Below are 5580 nucleotides of genomic sequence, written 5' to 3' on the forward strand. Positions count from 1 at the left end.
CATACAGTAAAAAGTATTTATTGATTTTAAACATTTGTGGTTTGGTCTGTTCTGGTAGGTATTTTTGTTCTCCATTTGTTTATTTGCAGAGAAAAAAAAAGAAATATGGCTTTAACATCGTTTTCAAAATGTCATTTTTTTCGCTGTAGTTACCGGTGCAATTTATTAGAGCAAAAAAACTGTAGTTTTGCATATTCCGAAAATCAGTGCATATACGGCTATTCAATATTTATGTTGTTATTGTCATAATAATATAAATACTGCAAGTGTCTATTAATTATTTTTATTAGTATTTATTCTATTAATTATTTTCTTAATATATTGGTAATACAGTAATACAGTCAACCTCAAACAGTAGACTACTGTAATTATTTTTATAAAACATGAAAACACACCCCATTTAAAAAGTGTTAAAGTGTTCCTTTATGCATTGTAAATGATTACCTGCACATTATACCAAAGAAAATGTTTGTCTTCATAATCGTTCATAAAAATGTAACAACTTGCTTCACTTCTAAGGCAACATCCTATTCGCCTCCATTCTGGTATCTTAACATTCACTTTTCACAATCCAGCCAGTTCCAGAATATAACATGAAGTTCTTCTCATTAAAAGTGCCGTTTAAACATGTCACATTATGGAAGTAAAATGGATTGTGAATGCCATTTTGTGTTGACTTGGTAGTTGGTTAGTTTGGATGCAGCACTACATATGCTGCTTCCCAATGTGCCTAGACTGCCTACTTATATATATACTATGTACTCTTGTGATGAAGAAAACGTACACACTTTTGAGTGTGTAGTAGAAGAGTAGGCAAGCTTTGGGACATACTATCACGGCATACATTAGCGTCTTTAACAGAGCGCTCTGTCCTATAGCTACACTGTAAACTGGCCTGTCAATCACCTTGTCACAGTTAACATCCTCCATGTTTCATTTAACTTCCTACCGTATTGGGAGAGAAAAGAAGTGGCACTATTTAGGGATGATATTAGACTCTAAATGATTAATAGATGCACGCACAATTATGCATGCACTGCATACATTTTGTGCATGTATCTTACTAACCACAAACAAATACCTTTCAATTTGAGTCATAGATGACATACAATAATGTACAGTATTTGAAAAATAATGTTTTTTGAACATTAAAGCATGTCAACATATTCTGTTACACCAAATACACAAAATAATAATCTTTAAAATAGCATCATATGACCCCTTTAATAATTACATTGATGTGCAGCATTTTGTTCGAATAGAGACATATTGTGAATACAAATGTTATAGTTTGTATTTAAGTATCATAATTTGTGCACTAGATGGCACCAGCCCCAGTCACATGTGCGCATTCCACTGAGTACAGTTTTATAAATGTTACTTTGTGTTTTCTTTGTTTCTTTTTGGTTTGGCTATTCTCCTCTACCGTAGAAATATAATAAAGATGTTTTATTGAACTTGTTCTAACTTAACTTGTCTTAAGACACAGGATAGCTTATATTAATTTTGCCAAATAAGCAGCAGAATCCTGTTCGGGTGCTAAAATTGTTATGTTCATACACAAACATGTTTAAAGCAGTGGCGAGGCTATTATAACTTTATATATTTATTTAAAAAATATTAAACGCGAGTTTTCTTGGTCAATTATAGGCAGTTTCTTCATTTTTCCCTCTATACGCTTGTCAGAATGATGATTGGTCTTTCTGTTAGTCCCACCCACAATGCTTTGCGGCGTAAATACGCGCGTTTGTGGAGTTGAATTAGAAAAATAGCGAAACAAATATCAATCAGATCAATTCTTTAAAAAGTATACATTGAATGTTTGAATTGAAGGCAAGTCTTCGCACTGAATCCGAACCGTCTAACTCACAAATGAAGCCCGAGCACCTGCGGATGATGGATTTATCGATCAGAAACTTCAGAGCCGAGCGTGTGTGAAGCATCATATTAGCAATGTTGTTTATTTACATGAAATCATCTGCGAAGACTGAGGTAATGCTTTACAATAAACTTCCTTTAATTAATGCATTAACTAACATTAACAATACATTTGGTACAATATTTGTTAACGTTGGGTTATAAAAATACAACTGTTCGTTGTTATTTTTGTTAGTACGAATGTTAACAGATCTTTTAATTTTAATAATGTATTAGTAAATGTTGACATTAAAATGAATGTTTATCAATGCTTTAGAAGTATTGTGTATTGAACCTTTGTGGTGTATTTTGACATGCAGTTTTCATATCCTACACTTTGCCCACCCAGTTTACTGTAGGACCACCCGCTTGAACATTTCAGGTCTGGCCCCTGGTTTAAAGTTGAACTTTATGTAAATTAGAGCAGCAAGACAATGCTGAGACTACTATTAAAGCACCTTCCCACTTGTTCATTCAATGAAAGGCCAAAAACACCATAAACTAGTCCATAATTCACTTACAATGTTTGAGTTCCATACCGTGATGTCCCTATGTTTCAACTAATTGGCTACTACAACAGCTATTGATATATTAACCAGGACAGATCAATAATGAGGAATATTTTACATATTTGTCTTGCCATCTTTTACAGGTTTTACATATGAATATATTTAAAGGAATACAACTTTGTGATATTTGGCATCATATTCTCTCCATTCCACGATGGTCTCCGAGCGGGCAGCTTCTGGTGGTTCAGTCTCACTGAGGTATAAAGTAAAAAGGCACTTTCTGTAAACAAGTTCTATTAAAACACAGTTTCTCGTTTTTCTTAACTGTATTTTCTCTTCTAGCTTCTACTTACCTCTGACTGAAATTTGCCATTGTGGTCCTGTGAGTATTTTTGAGACTTGTATGATAAATTGTTTGTGATGTTCCTCATTTGTGAACTACTTTGGTTTGAAGCATATGCTTAATGACTAAATTAAAACATTTTTTTTCTATATTTCATATTTGGAGCTTGTAGACCTGGCACGAATGGAAGCACCCTCTGTGGCTGCTATAACAGGAACCTCTGGCAGCAGGACAGATGATTTCTGGCATTTGAACCTTCAGCCCTTGGGTCTGGACTCTGGACAGACACGGCAGCAAGCCTGGAGACCGAGGTTGCTGAGACGGGTATCTCTGGGACTGAGATGGTCTTGGGTGCTGACTCTGGTTGGAGCGGTTACATAAACCTCTGAGACTGCAATTACAGGAATCTTCGGTGTATCTGAATCACTGGTCCAACCATGACCATCCTGAATGGCATTGAGAGAGAGAGCTCTGGGCAGCCATGACAAGAAGCTCTGAACTGGCAGTGCCAGGAACCTCTTTAGTAGCTGTGTGTGGCAGAGAATGTGAACGCTGTCATTGTGGAGGTGGAGACAGAGAGCTCTGGTATTTGGACAGCTGTGGTAAGAACCTCAGGAATGGAGTGGCCATGATGGGAAAAACAAAAGAAGCAACCAAAAGAAGTATGCACATATATACAATATGTACACATCCCTCCAGAAGCAGTACCGCCAGACACAAATACTGCTTCCTCAAGCCAAGACGCAAGACGCTACACAAGGCTTGCTCGCCCCGCTAGACGCAAAGCTGCATGAGAGACGCCAACTGGAGTGGTCTTATGTAACGACCTGAAACAAAACGGAAAAAAGAACGGGTTTGACTTTTTGGTTCCTTCCCATGAGAAATTAATTATTTTTAGCTGGTCTTAGGTTCACTACCTTAAACCAGTTGTGGGACATGATTTGCCCCAGACCAAGTCGCCGGCTTGGCTTTTCAAGCAGGAGAGCCCTGAGGAGGTGACCGCATTCTGTGCAGGAAGATGGGAAGGACATTTGATAACCTTAAACTTTATATCTGCTCTATTTGATCATGTTAATCAAAACTAAGATACTTTGTATGATTCTGAATGAGTTATTTTTTGTGATGAAGATCTCACCTTTTGACAGGCCGGGTTTGGACCAGTGCTTGTAATGCAGCAGGAACAGGTCATAGTCACTAGGGAAACGTCCACACAACATTGTGAACATTAGAACCCCTGGTGACCAGACTGTCGCTGGCCTGCCGTAGTACTTCCCCCTGCTGTGGTACTCTGGAGGGGAATATACTGCTGTGCCTGCAGGAGAGAGGAGTTTGTATGATGTGCAAGTTTGCATTAATGCAGCACGACTGTTCTGTATCTATTAGGAAGAAATTAATTATATCATACATACCATGGTATGACTTGTATGGTGACCTCCTCAGAATGTCCCCGCATCCGAAGTCAATCAGCTTGACTTCGGATGTCTCCCTGTTTATCAGAAGGTTGTCAAGCTTGACGTCACGGTGGAGCACTCCGCGGAGGCAGCACATGTTTGCAGCGTTGAGCCGACTGCCACATGATTTGCCGTGCTGTTTCTTCATCGAGGCTTCCACCGTGACACCTCATGAACTCACAGGGAGAGGGACATTCGAGGACCATGACGAAGTGGTCAGGGTGGTCCTGCCAGTCCAGCAGCCTGATGATTTCTGGCACGCTGGGACCTTTATTTGCCAGGATGGTGAGGGCGATTTCTTTTGGAAGAGGGTTTGGATGATCAGGCGAGAAGAGTTAAGTTATTATGATGGTTACATGGAGGTGGTTTCTCAGATATGGATTTAGCTCAGTCTTAATTTTATTGTGATTAATATTAATATGAGACATTTTATATTTTTATATTGCAATCTACTTACAATGAATATACATTCTGTGTGCTGTCTTTGTGACATATTTCAAAGCCACCTGACGAACAAACAAAAAATATTTCAGTTAATTAAGATACACTTAGGGTTGAGTTAAAAACATTTGGTGGCTTGGTAATATATTTTTACTTTAAGGTCATCCGCCAAACGTCTCCCTTCGTACACCACGCCGAATCCACCTTTGCCCAGCTGATCGCCCACAGTGTAGCAGCTGAAGATGTAGTAAAACAAAATTTCACATGAGATCAGTCCCTTGTGATGTGAGATGCACACACATGCATGTACATATTTAAGAAAAATATGTTAAGTTTATACATTAAAAATATTTATCTATAATATTTATCCCCCCCCCTCTCTCATTCTTGCTCGCACACACACACACACACACGATGCGCAAAACTCCGCATTTGAACAGTCAATAGCAAATACTTAAACTAATAACAAAACAGTAGCTGATTCAGAAGCGCCAGATTGTCATAGCAAAGTCAGAATGACCTCCTCTCCTAGGTTCACGAAACGGTCGTCCATAAAATGCATTGCTGTTCTGTTGTAAGTAATCTTAAAGATTCCTAAATGCATCTCCCTCCGGAAGGCCCAATAAAGTGCTTTTGCTTTCGCCTAGAAACACACAGCGTCTCCCTGACATGCTGCTTCAACACTAACTGCGGTTACTGAAACCACGCCTTCTTTCTTTGCTTGCACATTTGGGCGCATTATGCTAATATTTCCACATAGTGAGGTAGATATGTGGGGGCGTGTTAGAACGAGCCGTTTCAGGGGGGCGTGGCAGAGTCTTAACTTTGATAAAGAATATCTCTTTGGTTTTGAGACTTTAGTCTTTGCAACTTCAGGGATCTTATCTATGCACAATCAGCTTGTAGCACTCCAAAGAGA

The 5580-nt window shown here is 38.7% G+C and overlaps 1 pseudogene; it reads right to left on the minus strand.

The window, feature by feature from the left end:
• Nucleotides 1-2952: 2952 nt before the first annotated feature.
• Nucleotides 2953-4531, minus strand: LOC107561153 (serine/threonine-protein kinase pim-1-like; annotated as a pseudogene).
• Nucleotides 4532-5580: the final 1049 nt, after the last annotated feature.

The sequence above is a fragment of the Sinocyclocheilus grahami genome, unplaced genomic scaffold, assembly GCF_001515645.1.
Source record: "Sinocyclocheilus grahami isolate Dianchi unplaced genomic scaffold, SAMN03320097.WGS_v1.1 scaffold759.1, whole genome shotgun sequence".
In the NCBI taxonomy this organism is placed as follows: domain Eukaryota; kingdom Metazoa; phylum Chordata; class Actinopteri; order Cypriniformes; family Cyprinidae; genus Sinocyclocheilus; species Sinocyclocheilus grahami.